This window comes from Periplaneta americana, chromosome 13, assembly GCF_040183065.1.
Source record: "Periplaneta americana isolate PAMFEO1 chromosome 13, P.americana_PAMFEO1_priV1, whole genome shotgun sequence".
NCBI classification, from domain to species: Eukaryota; Metazoa; Arthropoda; class Insecta; order Blattodea; family Blattidae; genus Periplaneta; species Periplaneta americana.
The window spans coordinates 14871969-14894861 of record NC_091129.1 but is presented as its reverse complement, the minus strand read 5'-3'; positions in this window follow the sequence as shown (position 1 = coordinate 14894861).

The window sequence follows — 22893 nt, the reverse complement described above, 5'->3', positions numbered from 1 at the left end:
ATAAATGAGTTTTAAAATTAAAATAACTGCGATCTAAGGCCGTGTAATGAATTAAAAAACAAATGACTTCGTCTATAAGGGGCCTTGGACAGCAACAATCGAAAGCTATGAAAGATAGCCTACAGATAATGTTTCTGCGTTTCTATGAAGTAATATCAGAAGCTTAATTAACCGATTTGTATAATTAATTATTAATTTACCATTGGAAAGTGTAGTTTCTCTACATGGACATAATGCTATAAAGTTATCACAGTAACTCCTGAGTGAATCGAGGACAGGTAAGATTAAAGTAGATTCTTATGCACAGAAAACTTGATAGGCTATTCTGTATATTCGTTTCCTGTATTTCCTAAACTAATTTTTATGACCAAATGAGTGGTCTCTGGATCAAAATGATCGCATTTTAATTTTTTAATTAAATTTAAATTAAGTAACATAATAAACGATTTATCCTTCTATCAAACACGAATGTTCCCTGGATGAAATGTCCTATTTTAATTATATAATTACTTTATATTTATTTCTAACGGGTGCAGCGGAGCGCACGGGTACGGCTAGTATGTAATAAAGTCGAATGGTGGGTTGATTCTTGATACATCAGGGCCCTTGAAGAGTGAAATAATAATAAAACTGATAAATAAAAAATCAACCAAAGGGAAATTGAACAGGAAAACCACGTATTATGCCAAACTGATATTAACAGTCACAACACGTAAGTCGTTGCGGCATTGGTCTAATTGAACAAGTTGATTGTAGTAGCTCACGATTCGAATCTCCCCCAATCTCCTTTTTTTTATTACAAATTTGCCATCATATGTGTCTCGCAAAGCTATAATTATGTGGCGATATCTCTTAGAATATGCCCAAACTCTGATAAATAATAAGCCTCCCTCTCTCTTTCAAGCAATACTGATTTCTGTTAATATAACGTTTTGTCTCGTCATTACGCTTGAAGATGACACAGAAACAATAACTCTTTGCCCTTGTTCGCATAGGTTATTCTGCAAATGTTACTCTCTGACTTCGATTGGAGACATGTTTGTTTTTGTTAATTTAATTATTTATTTGTGTTTGATATGCGTCCGGTTTTTAGGATGTGAAACAAGTATTTTTGTTTATACAGGCCAGGTCTCGCCTATTAATAACTAGTCACTCATAACGAGTGCACCTCAGCACATGTGTGGACTTCGGTCCTATGTTCATAGACATCTATGACGTAGTGCAGAGGGCGGCCACTAGAGGGAACCCAAAAGTTGGAACTCAATCAGAGACAATTCTGTCCGACGCCGGGGTTGTATCCGGTGTGGCTTAGTGGATAAAGCATCAGCACGTAGAGCTGAAAACCCGGGTTCAAATCCCGGCGCCGGAGAGAATTTTTCTCCGTTCCATTACTCTTTCATCGTATAACTAAGTTTGTTAACAAATGCCATTTCACATTTAAACTAATAAAGTAAGTAAAAATTAAAATAAAAAAAATAGTTTTATCGTACCGGGACGCATACACACAACCTCTGGTACGGATGTCAGACTTCTTACCACTGGGCCACACACTGATCGTAAGGTTTACTACATTATAGACGGACGACTTTCAATGACGAGACTCCACAGCAATGCCTTGCACTGCGTTACGTTTACACGAGTGAACCGCGCGATAGAACTTAGCATTTCTATCGACCAAGAGTCGGCCCATTCTTTTTGCCGCTAAGTGTACATAAGCTAATCGCAGAGTGTAATGAGTGTAAGAGCGAAGTATAACAAACTTCCAAATTGTGTTACGAAGTCTGTTACGTAAACGGCATATGACTCGGTTAAGAGAGAAGGTTTATATAACATTGTTATTGAATTTTGCATTCCCAAGAAACTGTATCGATTAATATATTAAAATGTGTCTCAGTGAAACATACAGCAGAGTCCGTATACGCCAGCTTCTGTCTGATGCTTTTTTAACTTTGCTCTAGAATATGCCATAAAGAAGGCCAGGATAACAGAGAGGGTTTGGAATTGAATGAGTTACATCGGCTTCTTATCTATGCAGATGACGTGAATATGTTAGGAGAAAATCCACAAACGATTAGAGAAAAAACGTTAATTTTACTTGAAGCAAGTAAAGCGATAGGTTTGGAAGTGAACCCCGAAAAGATAAAGTATATGGTTATGTCTCGTGACCAGAATATTGTACGAAATGGAAATATAAAAATTGGAGATTTATCTTTCGAAGAGATGGAAAAATTCAAATATCTTGGAGCAACAGTAACAAATATAAATGACACTCGGGAGGAAATTAAACACGGAATAAATATGAAAAATGCTGTTATTATTTGGTTGAGAAGCTTTTGTCATCTAGTTTACTGTGAAAAAAATCTGGAAGTTAGAATTTATAAAACAGTTATATTATCGGTTATTCTGTATGGTTGTGAAGTTTGGACTCTCACTTTCAGAGACGAACAGAGATTAAGGATGTTTGAGAACAAGGTTCTTAGAAAAAAATTTGGATGAAGTTACAGGAGAATGGAGAAAGTTACACAACGCAGAACTGCACGTATTAGGAACATTAAATGCAGACGTTTGAGATGGGCAGGGCATGTAGCACGTATGGGCGAATCCAGAAATGCATGTAGAGTGTTAGTTGGGAGGCCGGGGGAAAAAAGACCTCTGGGGAGACCGAGACGTAGTTGGGTGAATAATATTAAAATGGATTGGAGGGAGGTGGGATATGATTGTAGAGACTGGATTAACCTTGCACAGGATAGGAACTGCTGGCGGGCTTATGTGAGGGCGGCAATGAACCTGCGGGTTCCTTAAAAGGCATTTGTTAGTAAGTAAGTACTGTATGTTGCATAAAGAAGAAACACGTTTATTCCACCTTAAATGCTAGTCAGTAAAAATGTCCAAGTACTTCACCTGAGTTGATTCTTTCAATGTAAGAGATTTGGAATCGACATAAAGTGAACAACCAGAATTATGAATTATTAGATTTAATTTATCACAAATTTTGCATTGTTATAAACACCTGGATAAAATGTCTTAAAAATTCCAACCGTTAATTCCGTTGCCGTGTGTAGCAGGTGACAGTACACTCTCTTATTGGAATTCCACAATGATCAATATTAGGTTCCTTATTTTTTTCTAGTGTTCATAAATGATCTTGTCCCCCTAATAAAATATGTAGGTCATCCCACATTATTTGCAGATGACAAAAGTATAGTAACTCCAGCCAATATCTCAAACACATTCTAATCTTCAGTAGAGACAATTCTCTGAAAATATTTGATTTGTTATCAGCGAATAAATTAGTATTAAATTGCAACAAAACTAACATAATTAAATTAAAATCCTGCCAAAATTCAATCTCGCAAATTTCTAGCGCAATAATTAAAAATAAGTCTCTAGTAGAAACAACAACAAGAACAACCAAATTTCTTGGCTGACAAATCGATGTGTTAAATCGGAAAAATCATATTAAAGAAATTATCCCCAAACTAAATTCCGCATGTTTTGCTATTATAGTTAATACCAATAACTTGAAAACAAATTTCTTTGCATACTTTCATTCGGTAATGAGTTTTGGAATAATATTCTGGGGAATTCTACAGATCTGATAGTAACAGTATGTTTCTACTACAAAAAAAGAGCAATTAGGATAATAGTACATGCCAAATCTAAGGAATGGTGTAGGATCATTTTCAAAAAACTACAAATAGTGCCCATTGCTTTTCATTAATAAACTTCCTCGTATGTAATCGTGAAAACTTTGTAACTAATTCAACAGTTCATAGCAGAAATACACGTCAAAGAAATGACTTCCATACTCCATCGGCAAGTCTATCGTGCTATCAAAAAAGAGTAAGTAATATGGCAATAAAATTGTAATGGCCTTTCTATGGATATAAAAAATGAAACTCAAAACATAATATTATTTAGGGCCAAGTTAAAGAAGTGCCAAATTTCTCATGCCTTCTATTCTGTAGTTGAATTTTGTGATATTCAGCAACGCTTCATGAATACTTTTGTCTCGTATTAAGCATTGATACTAAAACTTTGTGTTGTAAGTTACTAGTAGACTATATTGTGGAACTATTCTGTATTTGTTTCAACTAGACTATGACTGTAATTAAGACTTTGTAGTACTATTAAGGTTTTTTGACATGTTCCATATTCTATAATATAATTTTATTAGACCGTCTTTTTTTTAAGTATATTATTTGCGACGCTTTATCAACATGTCAGGTTATTTAGCGTCTGAATGAGATGAAGGTGATAATGCCGGTGACATGCGTCCGGGGTCCAGCACCGAAAGTTACCCAGCATTTGCTCAAAATGGGTTGAGGGAAAACCCCGGAAAAAACCTCAACCAGGTAACTTGCCCCGACCAGGGATCGAACCCGGGCCATCTGGTTTCGCGGCCAGACGCGCTAACCGTCAATCCACAGGTGTGGACTGGACCGTCTTAACTGCAGTAATATTTACATTGATATGTTGCCTTCTGACCTCTAATAACATTGCTCAGCAAAATTAAAGATATGTTTTGGTTAATAATAACGCATGAGTAATTCTTAGCCTATAGCATTTTTTGTGTTGATTTCAAATCTGTTTTTTAATTTTTTCTATCACCCAAGGTTTTTGAGTAATTACAGTGGGTGATCAAATTATTAGGTACACTTGGTAAAAGTAGGAATTTCATCTTCAAATTCATATAAAACACAAGTAATTTGGATTTTCTCAACTGGAAAAGCTTTATTACTCCAAATAGTGTTTTATAAACAATATTATTACATATTTAATTGTGTAATAATGAATATTGAACGAAATAAACAAGAAAACTAATATTTTGTCACACATCCCTTTGCAGCAATTACAGCTTTAACTCTATTTGGCATACTAGAAATGCATTGGATACAATTGTTTTTAATTTCTTGGCCGTGATGCCACACATTGATCAGTTTTTCTACTAAAGATGGTTTATTTGTAATCATTTCTTAATGAATTTGTCTCTTCATTAGCTCCCAAATATTTTCAATCGGATTAAGGTCCGGAGAATTACCAGACCAATCCAGAACCTTAATTTTGTTATCAGACAGGAATTTTGTCACCTTATTTGCCTTGTGACAGAGCGCAGAGTCATACATGAATACAAAATCACCATCTGGAAACCATTCATGGAGTTGTGGAAGAAGCCGTTCCTTCAGAATCTTTATGTATTGATATTGTCTCATCACTTCTTGAACAAAATACAGACGACCATGACCACTAATCACAGACCACACCATGGGGCTTAGAAGATGTTTAACAGTCTTCATAATACAGTCATTATTGTACTTTTCACCTTTCGCCTTCTAACGAACACAGATTTGTCGGCAAGTATCTGTATGGTAGATTCATCTGAAAAACACACCTGAAAAAGAAATAAACAGTCGGCCTCATAAAACACATTTGCACAAAGTAAAATTGTGACTAACAAAGAAATCATGTGAATGACAAACAACTCACTTTTTTCCAATCATCCATATAGTCCAAGATTGATGCTGCTTTGCCCAAGAGAGACGCTTCTTCACCAGGTATGGTTTCAGGATTGGTTTCTCGGTTGGAGTGCGACGTGAAAACCCTAACTCTTTGATCCTCATACGGGTTGTCATAGAAGATATGTTGATTCCAGCAACTCTCATTGGCGCCTTTCTATGTAGAAGACTGTTAAACATCCTCTAAGCATCATGGTGAGGTCTGTGATTAATGGTCATGGAACTGGTCGCCTGTATTTTGTTCAAGGAATAATGAGACAATATCAATACATAAAGGTTCTGGAGGAACGGCTTCTTTCACAAGTCCGTGAATGGTTTCCAGATGGTGATTTTGTGTTCATGCATGACTCTGCGCACTGTCACAAGGCAAATAAGGTGACAAAATTCCTGTCTGATTACAAAATTAGGATTCTGGATTGGCCTGGTAATTCTCCGGACCTTAATCCGATTGAAAATATTTGGGAGCTAATGAAGAGGCAAATTCATTAAGAAATTATTACAAATAAACAACATTTAATAGAAAAATTGATCAATATGTGGCATCACAGCCAATAAATTAAAAACAATTGTCTCCAATGCATTTCTAGTATGCCAAATAGAGTTAAAGCTGTAATTGCTGCAAAAGGAATGTGTGACAAAATATTAGTTTTCTTGTTTATTTCATTCCATATTCATTATTACACAATTAAATATGTAATAATATTGTTTATAAAACACTATTTGGAGTAATAAAGCTTTTCCAGCCGTGAAAATCCAAATTACTTGTGTTTTATGTGAATTTGAAGATGAAATTCCTGCTTTTACCAAGTGTACCTAATAATTTGATCACCAACTGTAGATGAAATGTAATTCAGACTTTTCTAGTGTTAATACCTTGTAGCATTTTACCTAAAATCATGTTTACTTATCTAAAACGTGTGTGAAATAGATTTTAGACTATGCTTCGCTTGAGAAACATCTCTTTTGAGCATCCAGCAGTAGTCTGACAGAATATTTGAATTCCATTTTCCCTGGTAGCGCCTTTCCTTTCCAGAAAAATCCTGAAGAAAACGCTCCCCATATTCGTTGCTCACTACCCGAAAGTTTTGAGGAAAGAAAAAAAAGTAGATGAGACTCCAAGAAGTTACATTGAGAGGCATATTAAATCGCATCACGTTATAGTTCTGAATAAGCTCGCTAACATGTTCTTTCTAATCTTCTGATCTGTGGTTCCTAGAAAGTAAGAGTAACAAACAGTCTTTTGAATGATTCTTAGATTCCGTGCATATCATTGGAACTGGATAAGGCATATGACGAGATCCTTTCAGCCAACCCGTTAATGGAAGTATGTGGAGCACAACAGATTTCAGGGGCCAGTTCCTGTCCTCGTCTATTTTGCAATCAAAAGAACACTCTTAAGCTCTTTTAACTAGTGTAGTAAAATTCACCTGTGTGCCTTCAAAGTTAACTAACCACAAACGTAACAAGAATTGTGTATGTGATTTACACAAAATATCGAGCTGTTTCACTTTATAAGATACTTTTACCATAATTAAAATTAGGAGAAAGAAAACACAGGTTATGAAACTTGTTTCATGTAAGCTCCAACTCAACTGAAAATTAATACTAACTTTTACAATATAATGAGGAATAAAATACGTTTTTATGAATTCTTGCTTCACAGGCGACAATAAAATTATCTAATGTTATAGGCAAATTGTTAAAGCAATATTTTTTTATTTAACACCTGCTACATTTACATTCTGTCTACAATAGACAATAAGTAAATATTACAAAAGAATATGACATGTTTGGAGATGAATCAACTTTACAGGGAGTTATACCTGAAATCTTGATTTGCATGTTTGGAGATTTTATCCCATGACAACACTCCAAAAGAAAAATAACAATGTTTCAAATAGCTGTAGTAAAAATGAATGGAAGGTCAAGAGCATTGGTGCTTTTAAGTCTTCTTATTGTTTGACTATTATCCAGCAAATTTAATGCATGATGATTCGGATGTTGATTTAATCGGTGCAGGTATTTTTTACTGAATTTAGAGATTTCTTCTTTCAGTTGAAATGTTTATATTACGATGAATGACATCATTACGGACATACCATGGTGCAGTGACAATAGAACGTAAAGTTTTGGACTGATACCTCTGCAGTATTTCAATATTTGAGTTGCTAGCAGTTCCCCACAGTTGGATGCCGTATGTCCAGATTGGTTTTAGTATGACTTTATAAACAAGAAGTTTATTTTCTAATGACAGTTTTGACTTAGGTCCCAATAACTAATAGATTTTTTATGTTTTAAAATTTAATTCTTTATGTTTAGTTTCAATACGTTTACGACATGTTAATCGGCGATCTTAATGCATACCTAAATATTTAACATCGTCTGCTTCGGGAAGTTCTTCGTTGTAAAGTGTTACAGGAGGACAGTTTTCAATTCTGGTTCCAAAAAGTAACATGAACTGATTTGTTTTCACTCGCTTGTATTCTCCACTTAGTTAGCTAGTCTTCCGTTTCTTTCAATTGATTCTGCAGGTTTTCAGATGCTGTTGTTGGATCTTCATGTGAAGGAAGAATAGCAGTGTCATCAGTGAAAGTAGCTACTAATGCTTCATTAGAAATTGGAACATCAGCTGTACAAATTTTATATAGTATAGGACCTAAGACTGAACCTTGAGGTACACCTGAATTTGTCATAGAATGAGGAGAAAAATGTTTTCCGAACTTTAATTGAACAATTCTCGAAGCTAAGTACGAGTGAAGTAATAGATAATAGAGTTCCGAAAGTATGACTTTCAGTTTGTAAAGTAGACCAAGATGCCAGACAGAAAGCAATAAAATGAAGTATTTTCTTTCCATTAGTATGTTAAGGACTGTATACCGATAGCTTTTAAATTAAATAAATTTTTCTAAAATTGCAAAAAAAAAATGGTGGGTGGTAGAAAAATTCTGACTTCATTTTTGGAATAAGCAGATGACATTACATAAGAAACAGCAGAAATGTTGTGCGAGATCGTGCGTATTTGCTTGTTTTCCGCACAGAACCAATACGCGGTAAGTGTGAAATACCACATTCAGTATTCCCAACGTAACACACATAACAATTTCCCTCTTCTTACCGCTTAAGCGCGACATTCATTTTACTGCTTTAGGCTTTTAACATATTATTTTTAGAGACGTTTAACATAGTAATAATTATAAATTGGAAACTTACCACTGCAGTTTCACCTAAATTGCAATGTTAATTATTGTTTTTAAATATTTGCAAAAATTAAGTAAAGTCTACTACTCCACGAAACTTATTGCATTCCTGATACAAGTAACATTAAGGAAGCCGTGAAAAAATCAACGAGATTCCAGATGCCGAATGTTATTACTGCAATATGTTATATAAATAATATTGTTAAAATATTAAAATGAAAAATAAATCATTACATAACCTTACCGTTTGTTTTAAGTTCGCATTTATAGATTGGGGGAAAAAAAAGACAGACGAATATCATGGTTTGCTGGAGTATAGATATTTTTGTTTTCTAAAGTTGCCGTCATTAAACAGAAACCAAGATGGAGATTTCATTGCAACTAATTAGAAATTCGTCTTTCAGGTACATAATAAACGATCTTCGCACAAAATAATGTACGATACACGAGCGGTATGTTTGTTTTCATGTTCTCGGAAATTAAAAAAGCTCAACTACGTTTCGCTTTTTCAATCTTTTCCTCGAACATGAAAACGTCATCATACCGCTCTTGTAACGTATATTACTATTACATTTAACAAAATCATTGTTGACTAGTGTAATTTTTTCCTTTGCTAATCATTTAGCCTATTTTATTGAAGGGTCAATATGCAGTCCTCAGTGTGTTTTTGTTGTCCGGTTCTGCACGTGTAATGCATTGCTGTGTGATCAATGAGGTAATTTTCTGAAGTGGTGTTTTGTTACACGTCATTACCAAGTCAATAATGGCATCTAGCCAGTTCTTGTTGAGCTGCAAGTGCTTGCTTGAATGTGAAGTGTGGCGTATCCCATCACACGCGCCAAACTTCGTTAAGCCTGAGACTCCCAGGGAAATATAGTGCTCGAGTCCATAAGAGAATATCGACGCTTTAACTTTGCATAAATTAAAAACGAATCATGCTCAGATCGACGTTCAAAACAATGTTTGTTCAGACACGCTATCATATTCAGGTAGTCAAACGGTCGCGAGTAAATTTGATGACTATCTATAACGAGTTGTGGACAATTTAAAATGACATGAAAATTTCTCTTGAAAACCGAACTTATATTTACAGTGCAGCCAAAAATAAATAAACTCTGAACATATACTATTGCAAACATGTTTAATTACCCCATTTTTTTAATCTCTGGTATGCTGGAGAAATAAACACGACTATTACACCTTTACTACGTCATACTACTTTTGACCAATAAAACTGTACGTAAGGACGTTTTTCAACCAATCATGAATGCTTGTCGCACAATTTTATCGCTTTCCTAGCATTTGTTTAATTTTACCGCTTCCCTAGCATTTGTTTGTTTTCATCATTACCCTAGCATTTGTTCCTTTGCCAACATTTCAAACTGAAAATTCTTTACGGTAGTATAAAACATGCTTTGCGATCGTAATTTGTTTCTCGCTTAGATAGTTGACTGAAAATGGCGGCTCCGTTCAAACATTTTGGTGAAGGTAACGTTAATGAAATATAATTTTAGTAAGTTAATATCTATTTTATTGTATTAGAGTACTTTATTTCTTCTAATCTTGATATAATTTCTTCTGTTTTTATCACCTCATTACCATTTGTTTCTTTGTTTCCCAACATTTCAACCTGCAGATTCTTTACGGTACTATAAAACATGCTTTGCGATCGTAATTTGTTTCCCGCATAGATAGTCGATTGTAAATGGCGATCAAACATTTTGGTGAAGGTTACATTAGTAACATCTGTAATTTCGTAAATCATTTAATATCTATTTTATTGTATTAAAGTACTTTATTTTTTCTAATCTTTATATAATTTCTTCTGTTGTTATCACTACCCTAGCATTTACTTCTTTGTTTGCCAGCATTTCAAACTGCAAATTCTTTACGGTACCAGAAAACATGCCTTGCGATCGTAATTTGTTTCCCGCATAGATAGTCGATTGAAAATTGCGTTCAAACATTTTGGCGAAGGTAATATTAGTGAAATAGAATTTTAGTAAATCATTTAATATATATTTTATTTTATTAGATTACTTTATTTCTTCTAATATTCATATTCTTTCTTCTGTTCTTATCACTACCCTAGCATTTGTTTTTTTGTTTGCCAGCATTTCAAACTGCAAATTCATTACGGTACTATAAAACATGCTTTGCGATCGTAATTTGTTTCCCACATAGATAGTCGATTGAAAGTGACGTTCAAACATTTTGGTGAAGGTAACATTAATGAAATAGAATTTTAGTAAATCAATACCCATTTTATTGTATTAGAGTACTTTATTTCTTCTAATCTTAATATACTTTTTTCTTGTTTTGTCACCTCACTACCATTTGTTTCTTTATTTGCCAACATTTCAAACTGCAAATTCTTTACGGTACAATAAAACATGCTTTGCGATCGTAATTTGTTTCCCACACAGATAGTCGATTGTAAATGGCGTTCAGACATTTTGGTGAAGGTTACATTAGTGAAACAGAATTTTAGTAAATCATTTAATATCTGTTTTATTGTATTAGAGTACTTTATTTCTTCTAATCTTTATATACTTTCTTCTGTTTTTATCACCTTTCTATCACTTGTTTCTTTGTTTGCCAGCATTTCAAACTGCAAATTCTTTACGGTACTATAAAACATGCCTCGCGATCGTAATTTGTTTCCCGCATAGATAGTCGATTGAAAATGGCGTTCAAACATTTTAGTGAAGGTTACATTAGTGAAATAGAATTTTAGTAAATCATTTAATATCTGTTTTATTGTATTAGAGTTCTTTGTTTCTTCTAATCTTTATATACCTTTTTCTGTTTTTATCACCTTACTATCATTTTCTTTGTTTGCCAACATTTCAAACTGCAAATTCTTTACAGTACTATAAAACATGCTTTGCGATCATCATTTGTTTACAGCACAGACAGTCAACTGAAAATGGCGGCTCCGCTCAAGCATTTTGGTTAAGCTAACATTAGTGAAATAGAATTTCAATAAGTCAATTAATATTTTATTGTATTAGAGTACTTTATTTCTTCTAATCTTTATATGCTTTCCTCTAATCTGCCACCATTTTCAACACACGTCCTCATACGTTTTGCATGATTTCTTTGAATTGTGACTTAAAAGCAGTACATGTAGCAATAATTCTTTGACGAAGATGTTCTATATCCCGAATGTTTTCTGCATACACCTCAGCTTTCACAATCCCCCAAATGGCAAAATCCCTAGGGTTTAGGTCTGGTGACCTCGGTGCCCATTCCACTGGGCCCCTTCTCCCAAACCAGTGTTCGGGAAACATTTCATCCAGCCAGTGCCGAACAAAACCTGCATAATGAGGTGGGGTCCCATCTTGCATAAAACACACTGGACAACCGATACCATGAAGTTCTGGTACCATTTCATCGCCCAACATCCTGAGATAATGTTCTTCAGTGACTGTTGAGTCTAAGCAGAATGGACCAACAATCTTATCGTCCCATAAACCATACCATACCATCACTTTTGGAGACCCTTTCCTTTTACTGTCGATGTACCAGTTTCGGTGTGCTTGTGAACAATACCTCAAATTTTGTTTGTTCACCTCCCCACATACATAAAAATTTGCCTCGTCTGAGAAAATCACTGTTTCCAGAAAAGATGGATTTAGTACTGAAGAAACAAAAAAAAAATTTCATTCTTATATGATTCCAGACTTTATGGACATTCTATACACTAACCCCCTGAATATGCATTTATATGTGTTACTGTAAATGTACGAAGACCGGTAAATGTTAGAATTTACCGGTATAACCTAACATTTACCGTTATAGTGCTGTAAAACCCCGAAATATCTTATTAGCAGGGAAAGGATTTATATGTAAATACATATTTACTTATAAAGCTAATATAATTTATATTTTGCATTATCTTTATGTTTCACAATGTGTAGGGTTGAAAAATCCTACTTTTATTTTCCATATTTTTCCATATTTTAGAGTTTAGTACATATTTTCGTTAATTTCCATATATTTTCCATATTTCATATAAAACAGTCCATATTATATTAGGTTTAACAATAAAACAAAACAAAATTCCATTAACTTTTAAAAATACATTTCAACAATAGAGATTTAAACACATGTTCAGTAATCCCTTTAACATCAGAGTTATTTGAAAATTAGCAGTCCTATCAACAATGGGAAAGTAAGTTACAAAACTGTATTAATTTAATTTAAAATTTTTAACAGACTTCAGTTGTGCAGCTCAACAGTTAAATGCCAGTCAGAGTACACATAGGTTCAGTTTTGTAAATCATACTATAAAGACGGTAAATATGCCAAAAGTACGTCATTCAGTCAATTTAAAATCAAAACTAACAAGTTACATTTCAGAATTTAAAGAAGATGGTTTATCAACTGACAATAAAATATTATTTTGTAATTTGTGTCAGTGTGCAGTATCATCTACACAAAAGTTCCTGGTGCAACAACACATTACAACTAGTAAACATCAGGCCAACAAACAACTAAATTCCAAGCAGAGACAATTGTTTTTAACACAACCAACAACATCGAATGTAAGATCTGAGTTTAACATCGACCTGTGCCGTTCTCTCATCTCTGCTGATATTCCTCTCTACAAACTAAAGAATAAGGTCTTCAGGGAATTCCTTGAAAAATATACTCAACATACAATCCCGGATGAGTCAACACTTAGGAAGACTATGCTCCATCCATCTACGATGAGACAATACAGAAGATAAGAGATGAAATTAAAGATAGTTCAATTTGGGTTTCCATTGATGAGACTCCCGACAAAGAAGGTAGACTTGTTGGTAATGTAGTTATCGGTTTGTTAAGTGAACAATATTCTGAACGAATTCTTTTACATTGTGATGTTCTAGAAAAGTGCAATAACAAAACTATAGTTAAACTGTTCAACGAAGCTATGGGTATCCTGTGGCCAAAGGGTATTATGTACGATAATGTGTTATTCTTTATTAGCGATGCTGCCCCTTATATGGTCAAAGCTGGACAAGCATTATCTGTTGTATATCCTAAATTGACTCATTTTACTTGTGTGGCGCATGCATTTCATCGTGTGGCAGAAGTGGTCAGAGACAATTTCCCTAAAGTAGATTTGTTGATTTCATCAGTGAAAAAAGTATTTCTCAAAGCTCCCAGTAGAGTTAACGTGTTGAAAGAAATGTACCCTGAAATTCCATTGCCACCAAAGCCAATTTTAACTAGATGGGGTACATGGCTAGAAGCAGTTGAATATTATGCCGAACATATAGACTCTATTAACAATGTTCTCCTTGCATTGGACTCTGAAGATGCAGTCTCAATTGATACTGCGAAAACAGTTACCTGTGACATAAGTGTGAAGAATGACTTAGCTCACATTCAGCATACATTTTCATGCATCATAAAAACGCTCAAAAGTCTCCAAAATAGGCACCTTTCACTATCTGAAAGTTTTGAAATTATAAATAGTACTGTGGAACAACTGAATCGTGGTAGAGGTAAAGTTGCAGATGCAGTAAGAGCTAAGGTGGACACTGTACTTTCAAAAAACCCTGGATATGAAGAACTACAAAAGGTTGTTGCTGTGATGAGTGGTGAATCAACAGTGAAGATTAACTTGGACTTATCCCCAGCAGACATTGTGAAATTGAATTATGTACCAGTTACTTCTTGTGACGTCGAACGCTCTTTTAGTCAGTATAAATCTATCCTCAGAGACAATAGAAGAAGATTCACTTTTCAGCACTTGAAAGAAATGTTTGTAACCTATTGTTATGGTAACAGACAATAAAAATTGTGTTTTGTTGAAACTACATTGGAAGATAAGGTACGTCCATTATATTTTTTGTTTAGTTTGATTAAAATGTACCAATATTTAACGTACATAGTCATTTTTTTATAATTTTAAGTCCATATTTAATTCCATATTTTGGTAAAAATCCATATTTAATTCCATATTTTGGTAAAAATAACTACATATATATTTACATATTTCATATATTTTTAGTCCATATAAATCCGTTCCCTGCTTATTAGATATATATATATATATATATATATATATATATATATATATATATATATAGAACTTTTACCAAGAGATGTTGGTAAATCTCAGGATTTACCGATCAGTTGTGGTAAAATCGTATTAATTTAATAAAAAAAATCTTTACTAAGCTTTGCCGTTCTTCGCATTTCGCACTGTTACATATCTATTTCCGATCCATCTTTTTATTGTTGTTTTAGGATCTATTTAAAGACATAAATAAAAATACCTCAGCAATCACTGAAATAATTTGTATTTATTTTAAATTCAAGTTATATAATTATTTTTATGCTCGACCATGCCGAAATGTACTAATTATACATCTGGTAGCAGTCCTTTAATGCATGTCATTAAAGTATACCTACTCATTAAAGTACAGGTCTTCAGCCAATGATAACTCAGCTTACATGTGTTCAGCCAATGACAAGTCAGCTTTGTACAGTTATAAAACCGCAAGTATCGATTATTCTCGGATATGCAATCGAAAGAGAATTAGCAAAAAGTCACGGAGGCTGGAAATCCAATACTGTCGCAGAAGGTTATGTTCTGTTACTATAATAATTAGCGTTAATGGTAAATAATATTCAAATAAATTCAAGTTGTCATCTCGTTTTTCTATGTCGAATTCAATAATCAAGGTTATAATATTATAATATTATCAAGTTTAACGGGACTACGTCAAGATCAATGACATTATTGTTCCTCGGAAAAAATCAATACTTTCGCGTCTGCGCACATCTCACAATTCACGACCTAGAACAAGGTCACTTCTGATCTTGTCAGTTACAAATAAAATGTATACATCTGAATACCTGTAATTGCAAGTTAGAAATATGGTCGAGCATAAAAAGTCGTATGAAACTCGCCTATAATGGTAATTAAGAAGCTCGTATGAAAATTATGAAACTCGCTTGCGCTCGTTTCATAAATATCCATACTCGATTCTTAATTACTATCATTATAGGCTCGTTGCATAATGTACTATTACATGCCAATGTGATTATAAGAAACAATATTTCATATTAAAAATAATGAAGAATATTGTTGTTTTAACCACTGTCTGTCATAATATTGCATACAAAAATCAAGAAAGCCTTTACATTCCATCAAACAGTCCAGGTCCAAAAATAAAGTAAAACAAACATTATGAATGTTAATTCTTGTTACAACAAGGTTGGCTGTTACATTTAAAATTACACAACATGGAATGTGATTTAGGCCTACACAAACATTTTTGTGCGAGATCGTGCGTATTTGCTTGGTTTCCGCACAAAACCAATCCGCGGAAAGTCTAAAATTCCACATTCAGTATTCCCAACGTAACACACACAACAATTTCCCTCTTCTTACCGCTTAAGTGACATATTGATTTTACTGCTTTAGGCTTTTAACATATTATTTTTAGAGACGTTCAATATAGTAATAATTATGAATTGGAAACTTACCACTGCAATTTCACATTAATTGCACTGTTAATTATTGTTTTTAAATATTTGCAAAAATTAAGTAAACTCTACAACTCCACTAAAGTTACTGCATTAGCTATTTTCAGGCATTATATACATGGACCATGTCTTTAATTCACATCTTCTTGACGTTCCTTCGTATATTATTTTATGTTTCAATCTATTTCAATTTGTTATTTTTCACTGTAACAACAAAAATATGTTTCATAAAGCCTCAAGGCATTTCTCTATATTTATTGTATCATGGTACTCTTCGTCAATGGCAACCTGTAATGGTTATAGGCAAGAAATATATATATATAATAAAATAGCTATTAAACATACTATTTTAGAAGCAATAAATAGCTGTACTAAGAGATGGCTTAAAATTTACGAATTAAATACATTATTTAGTAACAACCATTGGCAATAAGGAGGTATGACAAGAAATGGCTCAAAATTAGAAATAAAATACCGATTTAAAATAAAAATTAAAACCAATAGTACAATATTATAGTATGCGAAATTGAAGACTTACTGAATATTTATGATCACTACTATTATTGATTTCTGGTCAATTTTTCCCCGGTCTACATTCGGTACCGTACTTTGATTCTCAAATTCTGTCCGACTGAAAGTTTGGTAAAAGTTCAAAATGTATGAATCTAATAAGATATTTTGGGGTTTTACCGCACTATAACGGTAAATTTTAGGTTATATAGGTAAAGTCTAACATTTATCGGTCTTCGTACATTTACGGCAGGGATGAGACGATATTAGCTCCCAATCATGGTAGAAGAGCTCGACCTTGATCACGAGCGCATAGCGCATTCACTGTAACGTAGACATCAGGGATGTACATGCACATGCAGCGAATAAAGGCAGCAATTATTACAATAACTTGCGTTACTAAATTTCTGGCTATGTAATAGGGCTAATTATTCAGTTATTTAATATACATGTACATATATAAACAAATCGCAAAGGGAAGGGTTTTTTAGGAACAAAAATAGAAATAGGAAAAGTTAATTGTATGTGAACCATTTTCTTGTTAACAGCAATTATTTATTATGTAAATACTTCACTTCATTGGTTAGAAGAAACTAATAGGGTGTACCTGCTCGACGTGTGTGATCTCTAAGTACTTTTGAGTATTTGTTGAAAAAATAATAATGGCAATATTGATTGAAATGGAGTATATTGATTGTGTGATTGTGAAAATGTAGTCCTTACTCTCCAGTCGTGATTATGTAATGAGTTTTCTTAGAGTGATTTGTGAGATGCACGTAACACACACACAAAAAAAGAAATTGATTAAATTAAGATATTGAGAGCCATCGTAATTTTTGGGGTCAATCATTTAAGGGGATATGTATGACTTTTAAAACTTCCACAATTTTCAGCCAAAAACTTGTGAAATTTAAACTATATAAACAGATCTATAATAATATCATGTGCACAAAATTTGGTGCAATTAGGTATAATAGTTTTGAAATTATAGGCCTATTTTTAAGTATATTTTTATATTGACGTCACTAAAAAAGCTCCTTGCATCAAAGTTTTCAAAATGTTTAGTTCATATTTGCTCAAAATCTTGAAAATAGTTATTGGAATGAAAGTGAATTAGCTTTTTGAGCTTAGTAATAGTATAAGTTAAAAAGCATTAAGCGCTTCCGTTCCGTCATGATGCGCTGTGTTCTAAGATCTGTACATCCTTTAGCAATGTTTACAGGTAAAAGAGCTCCGCGCGCGATCAGCGGGCAGAAAAGAGCTTTCGTTCTAAAGTACTAGCCGCCATCACAAGACTGATTTACGGTATTGTATTGTATTGTATTTATTAACATTCCATTGTATTCATACATGCTTACAGCTAGAATATGGAACAAGTCAAAAAAACTTAATACTATTATAAAATCTTAATTTATAGTCACATTCTAGATGAAATATATGCAGAAGAGATTTACAATATAGTCTACTAGTACAACACAAAGTTTTAGTATCAACTTCATGTAGTGTTACTGAATGTCATGAATTCACCTACAGAATAGAAGGCGTGAGAAATTAGGTACTTCTTCAATTTGGCCCTAAATAATCTTATGTTTGAGTTTCATTTTTTTATATCGATAGGGAGGTTATTAAAAATTTTTACTGCCATATAACGCACTCCTTTTTGATAGCACGATAGACTCGCCGATGGAGTATGAAAGTCATTTTTTGACGTGTATTTATGCTATGAACTGTTGAATTAGTTACAAAGTTTTCACGATTACATACGAGGAAGATTATTAATGAAAAGATATACTGACAAGCCATGGGCATTATTTGTAGTTTTTAAAATAGCACTACACGATTCCCTAGATTTGGCACCGACTATTATTCTAATTACTCTTTTTTGTAATAGAAATATATTGTTACTATCTGTGGAATTTCCCCAGAATATTATTCCAAAACTCATTACCGAGTGAAAGTATGCAAAGTATATTGTTTTTAAGGTATTGATATTTACTAGCTTTTGCATAGATCTAATAGCAAAACAAGCTGAATTTAGTTTGGGGGTAATTTCTTTAATATGATTTTTTCAATTTAACACATCGATTTTTAAGCCAAGAAATTTGGTTGTTGTTGTTTATAATAGGGATCTATTATTCATTATTGTGCTAGAAATTTGCGACGTTGAATTTGGACAGGATTTAAATTGACATGTGTTACTGTAAAACTTCCTCTCATACATGCATATCTCTAAACTTCAAGGAATAAAACATGCAAATATGCCAAAATCCGTCCTCTAGTAATAAATCAAGTCACTGTTGAAGTCCACATCACGCCAAGAGCACGAGGCTGATACTTGGCGTTCAGGAATCGATGAGGTCGCAGAGTGAGAGCTGGTGTCTTGCGTGACCGCGAGAGTCGCTGCAGAGCGGATCGATCAGCTGTTGTGTAACATGCATCGCATAGTCTCTTGCCGGTGCAGAATTCTTTGTTGTCCGACTTGTCATCATTACCACAGCAGAAAATGCGCGAAAACCGCTTCAGTGAAACATATCCTTGCCATTCCGTAATGGTTACGTCTCCCTCAACAAGCATGACTGTTGACAGTCCCTGGAACTGGCGCTAAATCATGCAAGGAGCTCTGAGGTGAAGAGGTCAAAGTGGGGTCACAGTCTAGTACAGGGACATCATTTTATTTTTACTAACATTTTTAATATTAACCTGGCTATAACTTTGGATTAATGATTGAGACCCGGAAACATCGTTTGCTATCTCCTTCCACGACTGGAGTTCGATGACACTGGCGTAAAGTACAAACAAAAATCACTTTACTAGGTGCAGGAGGGAAGAAAAGTAGTTCATCCATTTACGTAAAGTAGGAAATATCATGATTTTGACTTTAATAATTTTCATTAGGTTTTTGTTTAATCAAAATACAGTACTGTATTAACAATAAGTGTTTTTACTCACGAACTGAGCTGTCCATGCGGACGTATTCATTATGCGGTGTATATTATACTGTCTACAGCACATTAGCGTACAATATAGAGAATGAAGTTAAATTGGAAAATAATCATAATATGGATATATAAACACATTTTTGAAAATGCTGACCGTTCATTTCGATACAGGCTTCAGTTCTTTTGTGGCTATTATCTTACTATAGACTATTGCATCTAATTCCAATTACCAGATTCGTCCTTCATACTTAGTAACTCATGTTGAAATAATTCTGTACCTACTCTATAAAAGAGCACCTTACGTACTGTAAATTCAATCTTCACTGCTGCCCGAGCCGCACAGATAAAATTACTCAGACATGCTATCTACTGTCCGTCCAAGTGGTTACGTCGTAGGGTCGTAGAAAGAGGGGGAATCACGTGATAGTTAATTACTCAACGAGGCCCTTTATTAAGTTATTTTAAACAGTTGTATAATATTACGTAAACGTCCAATTCCTAACAGAAATTAAAGCTTTCAGAAAAGAGCTAAGAAAGCGCAGCCAATAGTCTTTACAGTGGAGCGAGCAGAAGCAGGTGGGGGTAATCGGGATGCGACGTAGGCAAACGGACGACAGTACCTGTGCGAAAATATGATTCAATATTGGAAGTTTTCGTCACTGGAAAACGCGAACATATTTCTGAAACGTACTATAATCATTAACTCAGTACTATATGCGGCCTTGGTTCTGTGTGGAGGACAGTTTGAACTTCTTTAGTAGAAGGGGTGGGAGTGAAGTACATATAAAAACTCAGGTACAATAAAAGTTGAAGTAAAAATAAAATTATGTCCCTGTATATACAATCGCGAAGCTTGAGTTTATGAGGGTACCAGGAACGATAGACTATGCAGTTACTATTTCGCATCGTCTGTAATGAGGCGATAGCAGCGATCCTAGTGGTTAGCAACTATCTATGGATGCATATTTATTACGTATTGAGCTTCGAGACTGTATATACTAGGCTATGGTAGGGTTTGAGCTAATAAATAAATGTCGCAAAAATGCACAAAAGGAAAATTATATCGGTGAAAATTGCGAAATGCTTGTGCAATATTATAAATAATTGTACAGAAAGGTAAAATTAATAAAGTTTGCAGAAACAAAAGTTATGTAATTTATTATTTAGAGTTTTATTACTTTCAAATCATCTTATCGCACATAAATAGGCTATACAGGTGTAAATTTATATTGGGTACCGGTACCGATTCTCGTCCCGACATCAGTGAAACGCTTGGTAGCTTGCCAGTTTCAGATAACATCCTGTAAACACGGAAAAACACACAGCTGTAAGGAACTCTTCGATTGGGGGAACGTCGTCTGTATTACTCATCAAGACCGCAAGACTTTCCAGTATTATCTCCAACCGTTAGGCTTCGGACATAGGTATATGAGGTTAAATCGATGTAGGTGAACCCAAAACATATTATTCTGAAATATTTTGCATTCTTCCTGGCACATCCTGTATAAAATAATTAGTGGCATACTATAATCTGTTACGTAATATATTTAAATCGATTTTCTCGTTAAAGCGAATTTTGTAGAGATGTGGTGGGTTGTTATACGATGACACATATATTATTCTATTACGACATTATCGCTAATAATGTGATAATTTTTTTACATGCCATATTTTAAGAAAATCATCTACAGTAATCTCACTAAAGGTTTTGATTTATGTAGAGAGAATCAAAACTCGAATAGAATTTAATTGACTGTTACACGATTAGAAGAAAGTATATAAAGACTAGAATAAATAAAGTACTATAATAAAATAAAATACTAATTGACTTACTGAAATTCTATTTCACTAAAACGTTTGATAACTCGCGATATGACCAAAGATGTTAAAGCGAATATAAATAAGAGCGAGGGGGGGGGGGGAGTTTGAACGGAGCCGCCATTTTCAGTCGACTATCTATGTGGGAAACAAATGACGATCGCAAAGCAAATATTAGAGTAACTTAAATAATTTGCAGTTTGAAATGTTGGCAAAGAAAGAAACAAATGCTAGGGAAGTGATAAAAACAAACAAATGCTAGGGAAGTGATAAAATTGTGCAATAGACAGCCATGGTTGGTTGAAACACATCCTTTTGTACCGTTTCATTGGTCATAAGTAGTAAGACGTAGTAAAAGTGTAATGATCAACAGTAATCTCACTAGAGGTTTTGATTTTTCTAGAGAAAAGCAAAACTCGAGTGGGATTTAATTGACAATTACGTGATTAGAAGAAAATATCTGCAGTGTTTGGGGAAAGTGAATATGTCGGTTTCCACAAAACTTTTTTGATAATTTATTGACAACTTACACTGGTTCATGTCGATTTGATTTTTTTCTGTATTAATTATTGTAATGGGAGGAATGCCTATGTATTTTTTTTTCCAACCGAACAGATGTTCCGTAAGTTGTCAATAAATTATCAAAACATGTTTGTGGAAACCGACTTGTGTCACTTTTCCCGAGTACTACACATATATGAAGTTTATAAGAAATAAAGTACTCTAATACAATAAAATATTAATTGACTTATTGAAATTCTATTTCACTAATGTTAGCTTCATCAGTACGTTTGAACGGAGCCGTCATTTTCAGTTGACTGTCTATGCTGTAAACAAATGACGATCGCAAAGCATATTTTATAGTACGTACCTTCTTTTTATCCTCGAAGACAATACCGTACAGAATTTGCAGTTTGAAATGTTGGCAAACAAAGAAAGAAATGGTAGAAAGGTGATAAAAACAGGATAAAGTATACAGGGTGTTAAAAAAGTATTCAGTATTTTAGGAGGTGCTACTATGCGTCTAAACAAGAAAAAATGTCTAATAAACATGGGTCCTATAACACATAGGCCTACTTTCTGACATCTGGACACTTGTTCATAGGAGGTGCTCAATGTGACGTCCATTCATGGCAATGCATTCCTCTCTCCTTCCGCGTAAGGAATCACGCACTCTTTGAAATTTACTTGGTTGCTCTTGATAACCAAAAGTCTAGGGGATTTAGATTTGAGAAACGAGCAGGCCAAGGTGTGGGGCCTCTCTAATCAATCCAGCGGTCCTGAAGTGTCAGCGTCAGGTTTTCACGCTCATTGACGAAAAAATGCGCTAATGTGCCATCATGCATGAACCACATACTCCAGCATGGTAGGCAGTACGTTAATAAGAAAGTCCTGATAACGATCCCCAATTAATCTCTGTGG